Genomic DNA, 23527 nt, shown 5'->3' on the forward strand with positions numbered 1-23527 from the left:
TCAAAAGACTAGAAATGGAACCACCATATGACCCAACTATCCTACTACTTGGAATATATCCCAAAGAACTAAATTCAACATATTATAGAGATACATGCACACTGATTTTTATAGCAGTGCAATTCACAATAGTCAAATTATGGAACCAGACTCAGTGACCATCAACAGATGAATAGATAAAAAGAAAGTGTGGCACATATACACAATGGAGTTTTACTCAGCGATAAAGAAGAATGAAACTGTATCATTTGCTGGCAAATGGATGGAAATGGAGAACATTATGCTAAGTGAAATAAGCCAGACTCAGAAAGCCAAGGATTGAATATTTTCTCTCATATTGAAAACTAGAGAAAAATGAGGATTGAAAATGAAGGAGCTTCTGAAAATAGGAGGGAGGACAGTGGAGTAAAAGAACGGAATTTAGAGAGAGGGAAAAGGGACAGGAAATGGGAAGAATGGCGGAATGAAATTGAACAAATTAACTTATGTGCATGTATGAATATATCACAAAGAATTCTACTTTTATGTATAACTATATACCAAATAGAAATAAATAAATAGAAGGAGGAACAGTGGAGTACAGCAAGAAGACCAGGGAGAGGGAGGAGGGAAGAGAAAGAGGAACTACTGGGGACTGAAATGGAGGAATGTGTTACCTACATTTATGAATATATTAAAATAGGCCCAATTATGTATTAATGCACTAATAAAAATAAATAAAATGTGATGCAAGTCCATTTGTAATACAGTTGATGTTTGTAATATTCCTGAGGGCCATGACATTGACTCATATAAAGGAGTGTATAATATCACAATAACCTTTGATTTATAGTAAACTATGTTTTCAGGAATATATATATATATATATATATATATATAGTTTTTATTTGTTTTAAATTGTTAGGATGAACAGGTAGTTACAATACAGAAGCTTAATTAGGATTAGAGAATATGCAAGTATTGTTAAACTTGACCATTTTAATGGTCTGATTAAAAGACTTTGGATGCCAAAAGAGGAAAACGAGCTGTGGATAGAGGTAAAGAAACGAATGTATGCATTCTACATTGTTATATAACTTTCTACATTGATGGCACAAGTTATAGACACATATGCATGATGATAGATGATTGGGTAGATAGATGATATCTGTCCTAGCCTTGAAAACTCTCACTGTACACCCTATTGAACATGTCATTTGCACTTTAACATGCTATTTGTCTTCTAACTCTGTAACAGCCAGGACTTCTGAGAACAAATAACAAAAGCAACAAAAATCCAAATTTACTTATACTGGAAGGGAATTTTTAATCAGAATTTTGGATAGCTTACATAATTGATATTAGTTTCCAGTGAAACTCCAAAAGTGGGCAGATGGAAAAGGCAGTACACCAGCCAGAAATATAGTAAAAATCATGCTACAGGAAGTTTACTGTTATTGGATACTGTGATCTCTCTTATGTAATAGACTCCAAAATTCTATTAGTTTGAATATTCCAGTGTCCTTTGTTGCTTTACATGACTTGTTTCAAATTCAAAATATTGAACAAAATCATTAAATTGCCTGGGTTATAGTGGAGGCATATACAGCAGTTGCCATGAGTTACAGAGAAATTGTATATTGTATCTTGACGTTTTTGCCAGTTTTAATAACCCTAAAGATTGCACAAGGAACTTTTTGTACAACTTGAAGGATTTCCAGATTCTTAAGTTAAAAAAAGATGTGCCCAAATAGTCCACCTCTTTGATTACTCATCATTCATAGACATCTCTTTTTCCCTAAAAATATCAGACTTAAATGGGAAATATCTTTATAGAACAGAAACTATGTACCTACACTCTCCCTGAAGAGAAACATCAGAAAATCTTATCAGCAACTACATTAGACAATGAATTCATGTATCTGATAGTCATTTCTCTTTTAACCTTATCAACACTTCTTTGTAATATCTCTCACACAAAAGCATAAAGGAATAACATTTAGTAGAATCAGATTTTCAATTTTGGCAATAATGAAATAGTTTTTATAACATGAAGCTTGCTGCTAACACAAACCCCCCAAAGCTTGTTTTAAAAATAAAGAAAAAATACACCAGGCATTGGAAAGTAATCAAAGTATCCTAGAGTTCAGTAGTTAACCTGAGGAGAAGGAAAACACTGAATTTATTTTTTTATTTTATTGAATTTAGCTTGGTGTTCCCCTCCATACATTCCCTCAAGGGCATTTGTTGATTTGTAGCATTGAGCTGATATATAGCAGAGAAGCATATAAGAAACTAAATTGAAGAATCTTCAAAAGGAAAAAATTACTAAAACTAAAAACTTAAATGAGTATAGGAATAGATTGAACAAAGGACAAAGAATGAATGTAAAAATAAATAAATAGATAGATAAATAAATAAGTAAACAAATAAATAAATGGTTAAAATAGAGAATATCCACATTGAAGTCAAAAAGAACAAAGCATGAAAAATGCAGAAAAAATCTCAGTGGTAAATGAAGTATGGTGAAAATCATATATATTTCAGGTATTTTGAAAGGAGATAAGAAAATAATGAAAGAGCAATAATGAAATAACAACTATCCACAAATTTTCTAAAATAGTCAAAATAGGTCAAGTCATATAATCAAGAAGCTCTATGAATTCAGTAAAACAATAACAAAACTACTCTATTACATCACAGAAAAACTACTAAAAATCAAAGACAAAAATGAATCTATAAAATATATAAGAAATAAAGACATCACTTTTAAAGGAGAAACAATAATAATATTAAAATACAACCATAACCAAGAGCATATTTTTTAGTCAATTTGTATTGTTCATTATATTTACAGAATAAAGAAGAAAAAGAAATGTGATTATCTGATAAATAAAATTAAATTGAATAATTATTTATAATAAAAACAATATTAAGCAAAATGGAACCTTCTAATATAGTAGGAGTGGCTATGATCAAGCCAAGAATAGTGACATTCACCTTTAATTCCAGCAACTCAGGGAGGAAAGTTGGAGGATAGCAAGTTTGTGGCCAGCTTGGTATCAAAACAAAAAAATAAAATGTACTGGGTAGTTAGTTCAGTGGTAAAGCACTCCAGGGTTCAAATAAATAAATAATAAATAATGCCTATGATCGGAATAGATTCCTTTGAGAAGGATCTACAGAGTCTCAAAATAAGAAATATAGAAGCCAACAAATATATATAGATAGGTAGATAGAGATAGATATAATGAACTCCCCCCCCACACACATACACACACATATATATATCCTCACACACTCTTATTAGAGCACTGTAAATTAAGACTACATTGAGATTCCATCTCATCCCATTTAGAATGGCAATTATTTGTATTATAAATACTGGCAAGGGTGTGAAGATAAAGGAATCCTAATATACTGTCAGGATTATGTAAATTAGGATAGCCACTGTGGAAAACAGTGTGGAGGTCCTCAAAAAACTAAAATAGGACTACCAAATGATCCATTTATTCCTGGGTGTATGTCCAAAAGGAATGAGGTCAACATTCAGAGAGATGCCTATACACCCATGTTTGTTGCAGTACTATCAATAGTCAAGAAATGGAATCAGCCTAGGTGCCTGTCAACAGATGAATGGATAAAATAAATGTGGTGTATATATACAACAGTATTATTCATACATAAAGAAGAATGAAATCCAGTCATTTGTAACAAAATGGAGGAAACTGGAGAATATTGTGTTAATAATAAGCTGGACAAAGAAAGTTGAGTTTAATAAGTTCTCTCTTATATATGGAAGCCAAAAGGGGAAAAAATAGGTTAACCTGACAGTAGAACAGTGATTACTATGATTGGGAAGAGGGTGGGAGAATGAAAGAGAAGAGTAAAAGAAGAGATGTGGACATGGCCAATGCACACTGTATGCTTATATGGATATAGCAGTGAATCCCATTAATTTGTATAATAAATTCATGTTAATAATTTTTTAAAAAAATAAAGCATAAATTTGATCTCTAAAAACAAGAACAACATCTTTGGGCATTTTATTAAAAAGTTCTGATAAATTATACTGAAAGCAATTTTTATTAAATCACATATTTTAATAACAACCACATTGTGTTGTGAAATATCCCAGCTATATGAAGAATTTTCTTATCCTTTCAAAAATGAAAATAAAGCAGGGCATAGTGGCACATTCCTGTAATCCTGGGTGCTCAGGAAGCTGAGGCAAGAGGATTTCAAGTTTAACGCCAGCCTCAGCAACTTAGCAAGGCCCTAAGCATCTTAGCAAGACCTTGTTTCAAATAAAAAATAAAAAAGGGAGCGCTGGGATGGGGCTCAATGGCTAAGAGCTCCTGGGTCCAATCTCTGGTACCAAAAAAAAATTAAATAAATAGATAAGTAAATAAATAAGAAAAGAAAATGGATGCTTTGGAACAAAAACAAAGACTGTCTATGATAAAACCAATAATTCACACTTTAAATAATGATTACATATTGAATATTTTCCTTGAGGTGAGGGACAACACACAGATACGCATAATATAACTTATATTGAGTATTGTACTGGATGTTTTATAGTGTGTTAAAAAGTAAGAAAATGAAATTAAAAGTATGAACAGTCAAAACTAAGAAAGCAGATATGTGCTCTTTATAAACTACTTAAACAGAAAAGCTGAAAGAATATACAAATGATTTGATTTTAGTGATCTTGTTGACATCAAGGTCAAAACAGCAAGTCAATTTAATTTCTATTGAATTTCTGCACACTATGAACAGTTAATGAGAAGGAAAATATTAAAAAGCAGTTTTAAAATAGCATTTAGGAAGTACCATAAATATAAAACTACCTATGAACAAACCTAATAAAGATGTTCAATACCACCATATTGAAATCTTTAAAATGTTACAGAGGCATTTTTAAAGTCATAATTAAACAGAGCTATGCACTATTATAGTGGGTAATACAATGATATCAGTTTCCTTTATCCCCCAAATTCATCTATATATTTAATGTAATACAAGCAATCTATTAAATTGGGATTCTAAAATTTATATGAAATAGAATACAAGCAACTAGAGCAATCCTGGTAAGATAAACAAATAAAAGAGCAAAGCTCAGGGCATATGGTAAACTATCAATAATGAATAGATGTGAGAATGGCATAGGAGAAGCAATAGGATATTGAAATACTGCAGCAAACAAGAAAAGTGCCTGTAAGCTTGCAGCCACCAGATTTACAACAACTAAGGAAAGGGTAGCATTCAGTAGGAAAATGATGATAGTCAATTCAATATACGATGCTCCATCAACTGAATAGCCACATGTAGTAAAAAAATAAATCTTAATGCCTAAAACTATACATGAATAATCCATTTAAATGATTGGAAACCAAAATGTGAAAGGTAACAGCAGTAAGATTTATAGTAGAAAACACTACAAAATATGTTTATGACTTTAGCATAAGAAGATTTCTTAAATGGGCTTAAAAAACCCATCAACAATAAAAAAGACTGATAAATTTGACTATCAAAATTAAGAACTTCTATTTAATAAAGTACAAAATTACAAGAATAAAAATAATGCATGCTTCATACAGGGAGGAGGTATTTACAATAAAATAAATTGAACAAGGCACTCATATCAAGAAATTTTCAATACTTTTTTAGTTATGCATGGACACAATATCTTTATTTGGTTTGTTTATTTTTATGTGGTTCTGAGGATTGAACCCAGTGCTTCACATGTGTGAGGCAAGTGTCCTGCCACTGGGCTACAACCCCAGCCCTCATATCAATAATTTTTATAAATAATTATAAAATACTAATACACCAACATAAAATAAGCAAAATATAAAATGAGTGTTTTTTTAAAAAAGATTTAAAAATCTACTTCACTTACCACTCAGATTACTTGGTAAAATTCACATATTGATGGCAGAGTATCAGTAAGTGCACCACTTTGGTAATATTTACAGTCTCTACTATACACTTCAAAACAGGCAGTACCATACCTTTATCTATACGTATAGATACATAATATGGTCTAGTGATTTGGGGGATATGCCACATACCTAAAGGCAAAAATGCACACACTTACCAAAAGGCATATACAAAAATATTTACATTGGCATTATTCAGAGTAGCCCCAAACTGGAAGCAACCCAAATGTCCATTAATAAAATAGAAAAATAGGTATGTTAATAATATTAAATACAACACTGTAATAGAAAGTATTAACCTTTGCAACACATAGTGATATGATGAATATCACATATAAAGTCGATCGATTTTAAAGGGGCCATACTCAAAAGTGTATATCCTGTATGCTTCCATTAATATTAAATTCAAAATAGTAGATGTTATCTCTGTTGACAGGGATCAAAATAATGATTATATTTGTGAGGGTATCATCTAGAAGAAATCACAAAGGCATGCTGAAAATACTGTCCAGCTTCTTTCAGATGATCATTATTTAGGTAAATGGATATCCAAAATTAATTGAGTTATACAGTTCAAATTTATGAACTCTGTTCTATTTTAGTTATATTTTAATAAAAGAAAAAATATAAAGATAAGTAAAAACTTCTCAGAAAGCTCAAAAATATTACTGAAAGAATTAAAGAAGATCTAATCGTTAGAGGAATATATCATGATCTGGAATTGGAGCACACAATATAGTAAAGATGTCAGCTCTCTCTAAGTTGATGTATAGATTCAATTAAATTGTCAAAATTCTAGCAGCATTTTGTAGAAATTTATAAGATGAGTCTTGTAAAGACATAAGAAAAAACAAGAACATATTTGACAAAACTAAAGGACTCATCCCACTGGATATCAAGTCTTATTTTAAAGCTACTATAATTAAGAAAGTACAATATTGGCACAGGGAGAAAAAAAAAGATTAAAGTAACAAAGTATTTTAAAGTGACACACTCAAGTCTCTCTCTCTCTGTGTCTATCTTCATCATTACAGTGCAATGAGGAAAAATGGCCTTTCCAATAAATTGCACTAAATGCATTGGTCTCCAAGAAAATGATCATGAACCTAACTTCATGCTATTTGTTTCCTGTATATTTTATGCCTTTATTATTCCATGATTTATACATTATTATCTTATTTGTGTTAAATAGATATTTTCTAATGTTCCATTGTAATTCTTTTGCCACTTCTCTCAAAAATTTTATTTTTTTCTTAATAGTTGCTTTGGAGATTAAAATTATGTTTTTACTTTATAATAACCTAGATTAAATTTACACTAGTTTACCTTCAACCATCTACAAAGTTTTGTTCTTTTTCTTGGACTTTTCTTTTTGCTACTACTGCCATACAAAATACATCTTTATATACTAAATACCATCAGTACAGTTTTATGAAAATATATATAAAGCCATGTATTTAATTATTTATAAATTTATGCATATGCATGTATATGTATATATAAATATACACATACACATGGTTGTCTTTCAAATGAGATAGGAAAGATAAATTAACAAAAATACATTAATACTGTCTTTTAAATTTATTTACCACAATTTTATCTTTGTCAGTGTTCTTTATTTTTTTAAATGTGGATTTGAGTTACTATTTTAATATTACTTTACTTCAGTCTACCCAATTCCCTTTGGCATTTATTGTAGCGCAATTCTGCCAGGGAGGGTATCTCAGTTTTTATTTATCTAGTGATGTCTTAAATTTCTTTTATTTTTATAGGCAAGCTTGCTGTATATAAATTTATTGATTGGAAGTCTCATTCTTTCAGTACTTTTAATATCTCATCCCATTGTCTGCTGGCCTACATGGTTTCTAACTAGAAATAAATCATCAATCTTATTGAGGATCCTTTATATATGATGGATCACTTCTCTCATGCTGCTCATTTTTAGGTACAGTTTCTATTTACTACTTTTCTCCCCATGATAGGCCATACTTTCCTAAAAGTTTCTTAGCATGTGTCATAATTTTTGTTGCAAACTAGAAAATTTAATATAATTTAGCAGTATTGGAAATTAGACTCCTCTAGAGTTTGCTGTCATTGCTATTGGGTTTTTGTTATTGTTGTTGATGTTAATTAATACTGTTTGCTTATTTAGTGATTTTCTTCAACTAATTCTATAAAAATTGTTTTGGAGAGGTTTGTTTTATTTTGTCCTTGTGGACACTGAAGTCTGCTCAATTTGTTTCATACTTAGCTAATGATTGTACAGAGATTTCCTTAAATGTCTTGAGTTTGTAAGTGTCCTATCTTTTGTCAAGGTGTTTCATGCATTCCTTCCATGCTACTTCATGAAGTTTACAGCTGAATAGCCTTTACTTATTGCTTTTCAGAACCTCAAGCTCAATCATAGGTGAAAGAGTTTGACCTTTCTATGATATATGCCTGACCCTGTTCATCCACATGGTTTCTAGATTTTACAGAGATTTTTAAAGAATTCTACAAACATCATAATTTCAAGGTTTTCCTGTAAATGTTTTGGACAATCTCTTTTTCCTTATACTTGCTTTAACAGCACCCCAGGCAGCTGAAATTAATTGATGCTGATTATTTTAAACAAATGCCAGAAGAAAAAGGCTGTTTGCAGTGAGTGACCTCTGAGTCGGGTCAAGTAAAGTCAAACCCTGTGAGTAGGGGTTCATGGAATGCTGCCAGATTGGTTAAATAATAAAGATTATCTCAGAAAAGGCATGTTCTGAGGACTCCAATTGCTTCTTCCCCTTCTAGACAGTCCAGATACTGATTTTCAGAGCCACTATCAGTTTTTAAAATATTTTTATTTGCTTTAATTAGTTATACAAGACAGCAGAATCCATTTATGAACCTTGATATATCATACATATCATTCTAAATGGAGAAAAATTGAAAGCATTCCCACTAAAAACTGGAACAAGACAAGGATGTCCTCTTTCACCACTTCTATTCAACATCATCCTTAAAATACTAGCCAGAGTAATTAGAAAAAAGAAAGAAATTAAAGGGATATAAATAAGTTAAGAAGAACTCAAACTATTACTATTTCATGATGACATGATTATATATCTAGAAGTTAAAAAAATTCCACCAGAAAACTTCTAGAACTAATAGATTAACTCAGCAAATTAGCAGGATATAAAATCAACACTCATAAATCAAATGCATTCCTATACATCAGCGATGAATCCACTGAAAGAGAAATTAGGAAAACCACTCCATTCAAAATAGCCTCAAAAAAACACAACAACTGGGAATCAATCTAACAACACAGGTGAAAGACCTCTACAATGAAAATTACAGCACAATAAAGAAAGAAATTGAAGAAAACTGCAGAAGATCTCCCATGCTCCTGGATAGGCAGAATAAATATTGTCAAAACGGCCACACTACCAAAGTGTTATACAGATTTAATGTAATTCCTATTAAAATCCCAATGACATTCTTCATAGAAGTAAAAAGCAATCATGAAATTTATTTGGAAAGGTAAGAGACCCAGAATAGCTAAAGCAATCCTTAGCAAGAATAAAGAGCCTACATCTTGGGAGCAAATTCTCACCCCTCACAATCAGATAGAGCACTAATCTCTAGGGTATATAAAGAACTCAAAAGGCTAAGCACCAAAAACCAAATAACCCAAACAATAAATGGGCCAAGGACCTGAACAGACACTTCTCAGAAGAGGATACACAATCAATCAACAAATATATGGAAAAATGTCCATCATCTCTAGCAATTAGAGAAATTCAAATCAAAACTACTCTAAGGTATCATTTCACTCCAATCAGAATGGCAGCTATTATGAAGACAAACAACAATAAGTGTTGGTGAGGATGTTGGAAAAATGTACACTCATACATTGCTGGTGGGACTGCAAATTGGTGCAGCCAATTTGGAAAGAAGTATAAAGATTCCTTGGAACACTGGGAATGGAATCACCTTTTGACCCAGCTATCCTTCTCCTTGGTCTATATTCAAAGGACTTAAAAACAGCATACTACAGGGACACAGCCACATCAATCCTTGGTCTATACTCAAAGGACTTAAAAACAGCATACTACAGGGACACAGCCACATCAATGTTTATAGCAGCACAATTCACAATAACTAAACTGTGGAGCCAACATAGATGCCCCTAAGTAGATGAATGGATAAAAAATGTGGCATATATACACAATGAAATATTACTCAGCAATAAAAGAGAATAAAATCATGGCATTTTCAGGTAAGTGGAAGGAGTTGGAGAAGATAATGCTAAGTGAAGTTAGCCAATCCCCAAAAAACAAATGCCAAATGTTTTCTCTGATATAAAGTGACTGACTTATAGTGGGGTAGGGAAGGGGAGCATGGGAGGAATAGATGAGCTCTGGATAGGGCAGAGGGGTGGGAGGATAAGGGAGGGGGCAGGGGATTAGTAAGGATGTTGGGATGTGATGGACATCATTATCCAAAGTACATGTATGAAGACATGAATTGGTGTGACCATACTTTATATACAACCAGAGATATAAAAAATTGTGCTGCAATTAAAAAATTAAAATAGATAAATATATAAATATCTCATAAGCCAGAAAGAAAGAAAGAAAGAAAGAAAGAAAGAAAGAAAGAAAAAAAAGTGAAGCAGGAGGCATCACGATACCAGACCTTAAACTATACTGCTGAGCTATTGTAATAAAAACAGCATGGTATTGTCACCAAAATAGACTTGTATACCAATGGTACTTAATAGAGGACACAAAGACAAACCTACATAAATATTGTTATGTCATATTAGACAAAGGTGCAAAAAACATTCACTAGGGCCACTATAATTTTAAGGCTATTTGTTTTTATTTGTTTTCAAGGCTTCTGCAGTGGAAAGAATGAAATGAAATAAGGGTGAATTAAAATATCATAAAATTCATTGTTCTTAAGATGTGGTTCATCCTTGCTTTTTAAATAAACACTCCTTAGATTGTTCCAATGCTTAGGTTAATTTTTGGAGTTCTAAATTTTTGGAGTGCTTATTTGGAGGAGTAGCTTTTCAGATTTTTTTAACATTCTTCTAAGAAGTGCTCCTGTCCCCTGTGACATTTTAACCACAAATGAAATGATGAATTTTATATGGCTAAGCTTATTTTATGTTGACCTTTCTAGAAACCATAGGCATTATATTAAATGAAATTCAGTGAAGATAGAATAATCTCTTGCCTTTGGAGAATTTAAGATCAGATTAGTGCATAAGAAATATACATAAGAACAACAACTAGAGCAAAACACAAAACTATATGCAATCTATTGGCCAAAAAGGAATTCCCTATAACTTTGGAGAGAAAAAAAAAAACCTTAGGAGAGAAGCAAAAGAAATAATGTTTGCTAAAGAATGAAGATCGCCATGGTCTAAGACAGTCATCTCTGTTCTCAGTGAAATTTGAATGAATGAACATATATTTTCACCTTTAAATTTTTCTACTTTATTTTAAAGCAATTTTAATGTGATATAAAGTTGTAAAGGTAGAACATATACAGTTGGCAAGATGGTGAAGTGGAACTGGGCAGCAAATCATGACTCCTCCATGGTTTGGAATCGAAAGAACAGCTGATTAGAGAGGTTAGGGAGAGAGGGAATACACTAACACATAATATTGGATAGTTAATGAGCTGGAGGAACTTGAACATTCTGATTATAGAAACTGAAACTAGGACAGAATTTGTTAATCCTGAACCTTGATTAGGGTATGTCAAGGGAGAGTGGTAACAAAAGGAAGAAGAGGGAGAGGCAAAGCTGACAAGCTTACTTTAGAAACAATGGTAGAAAAGGAAGGCAGACTCGGTTAAGCTGTGGCAGGAGCTGCAAAATCACTTGATTAGGGGAAACCTGCACAGCTTATTTCAAACTGCTAACAGAAAACTGGCAGGCAGCCATTCTGTAGAGACCATGCCTAAGACTGCCTTGCTGGGAGGAATTAAATCTCACAGATTCTTCACATGGAGAGATAATAGCAAATACAATCATAGGGAATGCCTTTGAAATAAGCTGTCTGAGTAACCTGTGAGGTAGGATCTTTGCTTGGCTCAAGGTTGCTGAACCTCCCTTTCTTCACCACTGACAAAGGAAATGGGACAGATCAGAACAGAGTTATTTATTCTCAGAGAGTACAGTATGAGGGAAAAGCAAACACCCCAGCCTCAGGCCACAGGTGCTTGAGCCCCAGATACTGGTTGTACCTGCATGGGTCCCAGCAGAGGACAGAAGCACCATGCATGCCCCAGAATCCACCAGCCAACACACATGCCCTAGATGTGGACTACCTCGAGAACCCTCCCACAGTGGCCTCCCAATGCATACACCTCAGCCACAGGCCAAAGCTGCATACTCCCCATCAGCAGCCTGCTAATGCATCTGATCCAGATGCCCTCCACCACTGACAGAGCTCCTGCAGCAGCCCACTAATGTATGTACCTTGGCCACAGGCCTAAGTAATGCATGCTCTAGCATCTTCCCATATGCACAATGCTCCTGACCTGAGCTGCCAGCTGGCACACACTAGGATCAACCTGCTGACATGTATGCCCCAGATTTAAGCCCACCTATGCATGTGTAAGATGCCCCATACCTCTGCCATGGACCACATAGTACCTCTGCTGTGTGCCACCACACTTTATGCACACTAAGATCTACACCAGTGAGCTCACAGGTGTTTTAACAGCTCTGGGCACATGAAGAATTTCTACAGGCTGGCATATAAGACTGCAGCCCCAATCAGGGAGAGGCCTGAACACCAGGCCAGACAATTAGTATCTATTTCCTCTGAAAGCTATTAGGTGCCTGGATACATTAAAAAAAAAAAAACCTTCAAGAACCTCTTAGAGTCACATCAAAAGTGAGCAGAATGATGTCTGCAGGGATGATTTTATGACAAAAGTTTTTCACAGTTTTTTTCAAGAAAAAGGTGGAAATGGGGGGGTGAAACATAACATATAGTTACCTAACTTTACAAACAGATGGTGGTGTTTTTGTTACCTCTACACTCAGAGACATTTAGAGCTTAGCTAAGGAGCGATAGCCAATTAATTACTGAGCCTCACAAAACCTGATGGAAATCCTTCCACCTCAATTAGCTTAGCAAGAAATGATTTTAAGATTCTCTAATGCCAGTTTTTTATTTCACTGATATTTTGCTTTGTGTTAATTTGATAGATGCCCCCTATTATTTAATATTGTATTCCTTAATCAAATATTATGTATTTATTTTAATAGTTAATGTATTTATTATAATTATCATTTCTGTATGTTTATCCTTGGTCATTTATACACTTTCTTCTTCTTTTCTCTGTTTCTCTTCTTGCATTATCTGCTTTTATCTCCCATCCCAATTTTTTTCTTTTTCCTTCTCATGCCCCATATAGTTCATAGTTATTTTATTTTATTTCCTACCTAATTCTCAGTCTATTCTACAGTATTACTTTCTTTTTCTACTTTAGGAATAGTGGAGTTATATAAAACATTTTAAATATTTTTAAAGGTTTATTAGTATGTGGCTTTGCTCTGGATTAATTATAGTTATTAATGATTATTATCCCCTCTCAAAGAGCTGCTAGCATTGAACAATGATTGTTTGAGTGGTAGTCTTGAAATCAGCTATATTCCCATCATGGGCTTATAGTAAAGAGAAAGCATCTCACTAAAAAGTTCTTTTTTAATGGATTTTATTTTTAAAATACATGGAAGCAGAATGCATTTATATTCTTATTAAACATATACAGCACAATTTTTCAAATCTCTGGTTGTATATAAAGTATGTTCACACCAATTCATGTCATCATACATGTATTTTGGATAATAATGTCCATCACATTCCACCATAATTGCTATTCCCCTGCCCCCTTCCTTGCCCTCCCACCTCTCTGCCCTATCTAGAGATCATCTATTCCTCCCATGCTCCTCTTTCATACCCTACTATGAGTCAGTCACCTTATATCAAAGAAAACACTTGGCATTTGTTTGGGGGGGATTGGCTAATTTCACTTAGCATTATCTTCTCCAACTCTATCCATTTACCTGCAAACACCATGATTTTATTCTCTTTTATTGTAGAGTAATATTCCACTGGGTATATATGCCACATTTTAAAAATCCATTTATTTACAGAAGGGCATCTAGGTTAGTTCCACAGTTTAGTTATTGTGAATTGTGCTGCTATAAACATTGATGTGGCTGTGTCCCTGTAGTATGTTGTTTTTAAGTCCTTTGGGTATAGACCAAGGAGAGGAATGGCTGGGTCAAATTGTAGCTCCATCCCCAGTTTTCCAAGGAATCTCCATACTGCTTTCCATATTGGTTGCACTACTTTGCAGTCCCACCAGCAATTAATAAGTAGGATGGACTCAAACTAAAAAAATTCTTCTTAGCAAAAGAAATAATCTGTGAGGTGAATAGAGAGCCTACATCTTGGGAGCAAATTTTCACCCCTCACACATCAGATAGAGCACTATCTCTAGGGTATATAAAAACTCAAAAAGCTAAGCACCCCAAAAAGCCAAATAACCCAATCAATAAATGGGCCAAGGACCTGAACAGAAGAGGATATATAATCAATCAACAAATATATGAAAAAATGTTCATCATCTCTAGCAATTAGAGAAATGCAAATCAAAACTACTCTAAGATTTCATCTCACTCCTGTCAAATTGGCAGCTATTATGAAGACAAACAACAATAAGTGTTGGCAAGAATGTGGGGAAAAAGGTACACTCATACAAAGAGTTCCTTATATAATAGTGGATGAAATCCATTTTAGGAGAGGTGCAAATATCAACATAGAACTACATGAAAGATGATAAAATGATAATAATCTGTACCCCCATTCATAATAATTCAATAACTGATTTCATAGACATAGAAGTGGAGAAAATTCCAGTTTAAGTATTTAGAAACTGATTATTAAAATGATAAAAGAAGATCTAAAGAATAAACTAAGGAATAAAATGAAAAATATGAGAGAGTATTTGAATAAAAGGTAGGTATTCTAAAAAAATCTAGAAATCCTGTAAATAAAAACTTATTTAAACAAGTTTTAAAACCCATTTGAAATTCTCACTAATAGGTTAGATTCGTGTAGAAGAGAAAAGTTCAGGCCTCCAAGATGAGGTGTATAGAATAAAATATTCAGACAATGATAAGCCAAATAAATAAGAATATATGATCAAAATATTTAAGATCACTGGAACAACATTAAGAAACTGAACAAGGCTCATTGGTATTAACAAAGGAAAAGAGATATAAGCAAATGGCATTAATAATATATTGAGTGAAACAATAGCAGAAAATTCCCAAATTTTAAAAAGTAAGATTGACATTCACATATTGGAGGTATTTAGAACCCAATAAAGAAAACCAGAAAAGAAGTTTCTCATGACACATTAATTAAAAATGCCAAAAATTTAGAACAAAGAAAACATTTTTAATGGAGATAAAAGAAAGAAATGACAGAGCACTTACAAAAGCAAAGCAATGAGAAATTTAGTAGATTACTCAGCAGAAACCCTAAAAGCCAAGGGTATTTGGAACAACGTATTTCAAGCCCTGTAAGAAAGTAGCAGTCACCCTAGCTTGCTGTACCCAGCGAAGCTGTCCATCAGAATTGAAGGAGAAATAAAAACTTTTCAAGATAAGCATAAATCAAGGAAATTTTGTGGAAACTGGCCAAAATCAGAATTGCAGAAGATATTTAAAGGAATCTGACACAGACAAGAAATAATAAAACAAAAATGAGTAGGAAAAAATAAATATCATTAGAAGAATAGATAGAAAATGAGAATTGGAATCAAATCAAACATTAAAAATAAAATAAGAAGGAATATATTCTTTTCTAAAATAACACTGAATGTAAGTGGTCTCAATTCTCCAGTTGAATGATATAGACTGAAAGATTGGTTTAAAAACCAAGAACCAAGACTACATTGTCTGCAAGAAAATACCTCATGGATAAAGACATTCATAGGTCGAATGTGAAAGGATGGTAAATGATATTACATGTATAGTGGAACCCCAAAGCAAGCAGAGGTAGCTATTACTATGTTTGACAAAGTGGGTCCAAACTAAAGTTAATCAGAAGCGACAAAGAAGGTCATTAAATATTGATAAAGGAAAAAATTCAATAAGACTATATAATGAGTGTAAATATTTATGCCCTGAACAGCAACACACATAATTTCAGAAAACAAACATTATTCAATAAAGGAATAGATGGACCCCCAATTCAATAAATACCTTTCTAACTAATAGGTCATCCAGACATAAAACAACAAGGATATTACAAAGCTAAAACACACAATAGATCAAATGAACTTAACAGACATCCACAGAATATTTCATCCAACAACAAATGAATGCACTTTCTTTTCCCCTGTTTATGGAAGTTTTTTCAAAACAGATAATGTTTTAGGGCACAAAATATATCTTAACTAATACAAAAGATTAAAACAATGTTTTTGCGTCTTTTCTCATCATAATGAAATGATACTAGGAATCAACAGCAAGCAAAAATACACAAACCACAAAATCGTGGAGATTGAATAATACTTTAAAAAATATGTTTTAGACACTGATGAACCTTTATTATTTATTACTTATTAATAACCTTTATTTATTAATTATATGCAGTGCTGAGAATCAAACCCAGTGCCTCACACATGCTAGGCAAGTGCTCTACCACTGAGGCACAACCCTGAATGATGAGTGAGTCACTGAAAAAAATCAGGAGATAAGTTAATATTCCTAGAACCAAGTGAGAATAGAAATACAACCTATAAGAATCTATGGGATAAAATGAAGGCATTTTTTAGAGAAAAGTTTATATGGGTGCCTATATAAGATAATAATAAATAAACTTATGGTCCTTTTCTTGTTCTTAGAAAAATTAGAGCAAACCAATCTCAAAACCAGTAGAACAAACAAATCATAAATATCAGAACCAAAATTAATGAAATGGAGAACAAATGTACAAAGAATCAATGAGAAAAGTAGTTTGTTCTTTGAAAAGTAAACCAATATCAATAAACTCGTGAAAAGAAAGAAAGAAAGAAATGGATGACACAAATAAAAAACATAAACAGAAAAAAGAGGGATATTAAAACAGATACCACTGAAATCCAGAGATCATTGGAGACTATTTTTAAAATTTATATTCCAATAAATTAGAAAATTTTAAAGAAATGAATAAATTTATTTTGGGGAGAGGTATGGGGATTTGAACTCAGGGCATTGACCTACTGAGCCACATCCCCAGCCCTATTTTGTATTTATTTAGAGACCATATCTCACTGAGTTGCTTAGCTCTTTGCCATTGCTGAGGCTGACTTTGAAATTGTGATCCTCCTGCCTTAGCCTCCTGATCCTCTGGGATTACAAACATGCACTTACCACACCTGTCAAGAAATGGATAAATTTCTAGACACATATAATCTAATCAAAAGTGAACCAATAGGATATAGGAAACCTAAAGAGATCAATAACAAGCAATGAAATTGAACCAATAATAAAAACCCTCACCATAGAAAAAGCCCAGGACCAGAAGCATTCACTAAAATTTTAGCATAAACTAAAATTCACTAAAAAAGCATCCACTAAATTTTAGCATAAACTAAAATTTACCAAATCTTTAAAGAACTAACACCAATCTTTTTAAAATTTACCCATGTAATATAAATGGAGGGAAATCTTCCAAATTTATTCCCCCAAAGCCAGTATCACACTCATACCCAACGTGGATAAGGACACATTAAGAAGGAAAGATTACAGTCTGATATCCTTGATGAACAGAGATGAAAAATCCTTCATAAAATACTTGCAAGTCAAATTCAGCAGCACATCAAAAAGATCATACTTCATGTTCAAGTTGACTTCATTCCAGAGATACAAGAATGGCTCAATATTTGCAGATCAACAAACATATCACATAAGTAGAATCAAGGATGAAAGCCACATGATCATCACAATAGATGGAAGAAAACCCCTCCAACAAAATTTAATACACCCTCATAATAAAAATCCCAAAAATGCTAATAATAGAAGCAAATTACTTCATCATAATAAAAACTATAAATGACAAATCCATAGCCAACATCATTCTGAGTAGGTGAGAAATGGACACATTTCCTTTAAAATCAGGAACAAAGCAAAGATGTCTACTTTCACCACTCTTATTCAATATAGTACTAGATATTTAAGCCAGAGCAATTAGACAAGAGAAAAAAATAAAAGGGATACGAATAGGAAAGGAGAGAGCTAAATTATTCCTATTCACAGATTATATGATTACAGGACTCTAAATAATCTATCAGAAGATTTCTACATATGATAAACAGATTCAATAAAGTAGCAAGATACACATTTAATGTCTAAAAATCAATGTATTCTATACACAAGGGACACACTGAAAAATCAGTAAAGTGATGTCATTCAAAATAGCCTAAAAAATTTAAAAATCTTAGAAATAATTCTAACCAGAAATATGAAAGATTTCTACAGAAAAATTTACCAAATAAAAAAAGAACTAGAAAGAAATAGAATATAGAAAGCCCTCCTATGTTCTTCAATAGGCAGAATTAATATTGTTAAAAATTACCATACTAGTCAAAGCAATTTATTGATTCAATGCAATCTCCATCAAAATTCCAAGACATTTTTCACAGAACTAGAAAAAAATGGTTCCAAAATTCATATAGAAGAACAAAACACCCAAAAGAGTTAAAACAATTCTGAGCAGAAAGATAAATTCTGAAGAGTTATTACAATACTCAATTCCAAATTATACTTCATCACCATAGTAACAAAAACAGCATGGCATAAAAATAGACACATAGACCAATGGAAAAGAAGACACAGAGATAAACCCACACAAATAATCATGTGATCCTCAACAACGGTGCTAAAATCATACATTGGAGAAAAGTTAGCCTTTTTTAAAAAAACAAATGGAGCTGGGTAACCTGAATATCCACATGTAGAAGAATGAAACTAGATCCCTCTCTTTCACTCGTACAAAAAGTTAACTCAAAATGGATTAAACCTAGGTATAAAACCAGAAACTTTGCAAGTGCCAAAAGAAAATATAGGGGAAACACTCCATCCTATAGATACAGGCAAATACTTCCTCAGTAGGACTCCTTATAGATCAAGAAAAAACAAAAATCAATAAACAGGATGGCATCAAATTTAATAGCTTCTTTACAGCAAAGGAAACAAAGCATAGCATGAAGACAGAGGCTACAGAAAAAGAGGAAAATTCCCAGCTGCTCTTCCAATAGAGGATTAATATCTAGAATATATAAAGAACTCAAAAAACTTAACACCCAAAACCCCAAATAATCTAATCAATAAGTGCGAAAACTCAACTGTTTTCAAAAAAAGAAATAAATAGGATCAGCAATTATATGTAAAATTCTTCAACATCTCTAGCCATCAAGGAAATGCAAATCAAAACTACACTGAAATTTCATCTCACTCCAGTCAGAATGGAAATCATCAATCCAACAAATAATAATATATGCCCATGAGGATTCAGGGGAAAGAAAACTGTCAAAATTTTGGTGAGAATTGAAATTATTATAGCCATTATGGAAATCAATACAGAGGTTTCTCAAAAAAATAGGAATGAAACCAGTATATATGATCCATATATACTCCTACTTAGTATTTACTTGAAAGAATTAATGCATACCAACGTTTGAAGCAGGGCAGTTTACAATAGTCAAGTTGTGAACCCTGTCTAGATTTCTATCTACTAATGAATGAAAAGTAAAGTGACATATATCAACAATGGAGTTTTATACAACCATAAAAAATGATGAGGACTGGAAGTGGAGCTCAGTGATAGAGCACTGGCCTAGTGTAGATGGGGCCCTAAGTTTGATACCCAACACCCTCCCTCAAAAAAAAAAAAAGAAAAAAAAGAATTTATGTCATTTCAGGAAAATGGATGGAACTGGAGAGCATCATGTTAAGAGAATCAAGCCAGGCTCAGAAAAGCAAGGGTCATATGCTTTCCTTCATATGTAGAAGCTAGTGAGGAAAATGAAAAAGGGATCTTATAAAAAAAAAAGGAATGAAGAACGTTAGGGTACAAGAAGGTAATGAGAGTATAACAGACAAGGGAAGTTATGTTAGACCAGGGCGCAAGAAAAGACCACTGACTCCAATTAAAATCAAATTAAAGCAAGCTTATTATTTCGACCGGCTGGGCTGCCTCTCCCACCCCAAACCGCAGGAACAAGACAGCAGCCTCGGCTTTCCTGAAGCCCAGCATTATAGCCCAGAAAGTTACACAAAGCGGGGTTACAGATAACAGAACTCCGAGGAGCATAACACAAATGGTAGTTTACATTTTTTTTGCTGGCCCCAACATCAGAATTTATGAGGATCATTAGAGCCTCAGAGAGGTTCCTTGTCTGGCCAGGGAAGGCAAAGATTTGTGAGGCGTCATTAAAGTTTCAGAGAGGGCTGCTATCTGGTCAGAGAGCCAGGCATGGGTGAGTTTAAGGCACAGGGGCAGACATTCCAAGCAGGTTCAGAATTTGTAGTAATTTATAGTAAAGCCGAAATTATCTTTTCATGGCTTTATGGTGAGATGACTCCCAATTTTAAGAAAAGATCAGATTGGGTCTATCAGTTACTGGGGCATGAAATATTTCAAATTAAGTCATGTGCATGTATGAATATGCCACAATGAAACCCACTATACTGTATAATTACACTCCAACTAAGAATTTTTTATAAAAGATAAAAAAGACAGTTTCCATTACCTCACAGTAAGTTTTTTAATTAACATTTTACACTTGTATGGTGCATTTGTTGTAACTAATGATCCAAAATTGATGCATTCTTATTAAATAATGACTATATTCAAATTTTTCTGGTTTTTATCTAATGAGTTTTTATACTTTTCCAGAATCCCATGCAGGATGGTAAACTTGGTTGCAGTGTCATACATAGTTTCCATGCCATATCCTAATACAGTTGCTATGTCTTCTTAGGCTCTTTGGGGCCTTGAATGTCTCTGATTTAATTATTCTTGATGGTTTTGAAAGTGTTAAGAATCACTGGTTGGGAAATTTGCAAAATTTCCTTTGCCTTAGATTTTTCTGATTTTTTTTATGCTAGTAAAATGCATATATATGTTTTGGGGATGAAGTGCCATTTTAATCTCATCTATCAAGGGTATATACTACCAACATGACTTCACACTATCCATGTTAAACTTGTCCACCTGCTGACATAATAAATAATAAGGTGGAATCATACCAAAGAAAAACCAAAGTTCAATAAGACAAATACTAAATCATATAGGTGCTTGTCTGGCCCCCAGGGCACCTGGTGGCATGATATGAGCTAAGAGAGCTTGAGCAGCTCTGCCTCTCTGACCTTTCTGGCTGCATTCCACATGGCTACTTGGTTGAGATGGATGGCTCTTCTCACTACCTAGAGTTTCCTTCAAAATACTTTCCATGTTCCTGGTATTTAAAACTTAATGGGGGTCTCCATTGCAGATTTGGCTTTCCTTTCAAAGGTTCATCAAACTTCACCCTGTTAGAGGCTCCTTGCAGGGGCTCTGACCCTGCCACATGTTGCCTGATATTCCAGTCTTTTTTTTTTAAACCTTGATGCAAGCCTCAATGACTTTCATTCTGCATGCTTGCAAAAAGGTCTGCTGCTAGTGTGGGAAGTACTGAGACCCACTTGAAACACCACTGCACTGATTACTGAAGAATATGGGGAAATAATTTCCTAAATTTCCCTGTATGAGCATAGTACCCAGGGCTCTCTTTTCAAACAAAAGTCTTTGAAACAGTACATTTTTACATTTGAGTCTGTGATGAGTTGTCAACTGCTGAGATTTCCTCAAGGCATCTTTCCTATTGTTCTGCTGCAAAGTACTTAGCTTTGAAAAAATGTTGCTAATCTCTTTAGCAACTGTACCCTCATTGGCAGTACTTTGAAATGTTCAGCTTCTCTAGCCAAAAGTTCGTTTTTCAAAATCTTCTTTTGTTTTGTGCTCCTGATTGCAATTGTAAGCTTGAATAAAAGCAACCAATAACATCCATGACACTTCCTGAATATAATACTGCCTTGAAATGTCCTCCACCAAATAGTCAAGTCCATTACCTTTAATTCCATCCTTCCAAAATGATTTAGAGCAATGCAGTAAAATTCCTTGCCACAGTACAAAATGGATGGCCTTTAATACAATTCCCAATAGATTTCTCATTTCTGCCTGAAATTTCATGAGCCTTATCTTTTTGTCTGTGCTTTTATCAGCTCTTTGGCCTTCTGAGAATTCACCATAATCACCCATTAAGCTCTACTTACAACATACTGGACTTTCTCTAGCCTGCTTCTCGAAACTTCTCCCCCAATCCTCCCACAAACCAATTCAAAAGCTTTCTGAACTCTATCATCCGGTACAGTCATAGCCAATTCTCAGTACTAAATTTCTATGCTGCTTAGCATTCTATCACTGTGACGAGATACCTGAGAGAATAAACTCATGCGGAGGAAAGGCTTATTTGGGTTTGGTTTCAGAGTTTCAATCCATGCTAAGTTGTCCAATTGCTTTTGGGTCTGTGGAGACACAGATCACCATGACGGGAACATAAGGTGGAGCAAAGCTGACCTTACGGTGGACAAGGAACAAAAGAGAAACAGAAAAGGTCAGGGGCCTGTTATTCTCTTAAAGAGCAGTCATCAATGACCTCATTTCCTTTCACTAGACTAACACCTCTTAAAGATTCTATCACCTCCAGAGAGCATCATGGGGTGAAGACCAAGCCTTTAACACATGGATCTTTGTAGAATATATGAGAACAAAACTATTCTGGTAATTATTCTTCTCTTATTTTTTCTGCCTTTGAAATATCTTGTAATATTTTGTTGGAAGCCACATAGGTAATAGGAACTGAGCTAAATAGGATTTTCCTGTGAGAACTTAAGTTAATTTGTTTAGGAAGGGTGGCTAGTGTTTGTTGTAGCTGGAAGTATCAGAGGTTTCAGCTTCCTTTAGTATTTTGCTTTTGGTAAGTCTTTTGGTTTATAGGCTTTTCCTATACCTTGACCCTATCCTTACAGGCTTTCCTATACCTTGAGAATCTGTTTCTCTCTGATGGCTTTGCCCTAGAGCCTTGTTGGTGAGGTGATAGGATGTTAGGAAGAGGGAACATTCTCCTTTCTTCTGAGTAATATCAGTCTTCTCCTGGGCAGGTGTCTTATGGCTGTGATTACCCCAGGAATATGTGTTCCTTCTCCAGCAGCGTGCTTTCTCCCTCTTCCCCTGCCACACTCCTTTCCCTGATTGCAGAACTCAATATATTTCCATGGAGTCCTTTCCCCTGTTGTTTGTGATTTTTCTCTCCTAGGTGAAATTTTAAGGATCAGTAGGGATGAAATGAGAAGGAATTCCTTCCCCCTCCCATGTTTGGATAAGTTTTCAGAATTGGGCTCTGGTGCATCCTTTCCCTCAAGAGTAGGTCTTATTTTCACAATTATAATTTGTATTCTCCCTGTACAAAAGTCATGATCTCTTGGAATTCTTACCATA

The sequence above is a fragment of the Ictidomys tridecemlineatus genome, unplaced genomic scaffold (genome assembly GCF_052094955.1).
Source record: "Ictidomys tridecemlineatus isolate mIctTri1 unplaced genomic scaffold, mIctTri1.hap1 Scaffold_95, whole genome shotgun sequence".
Taxonomy (NCBI): domain Eukaryota; kingdom Metazoa; phylum Chordata; class Mammalia; order Rodentia; family Sciuridae; genus Ictidomys; species Ictidomys tridecemlineatus.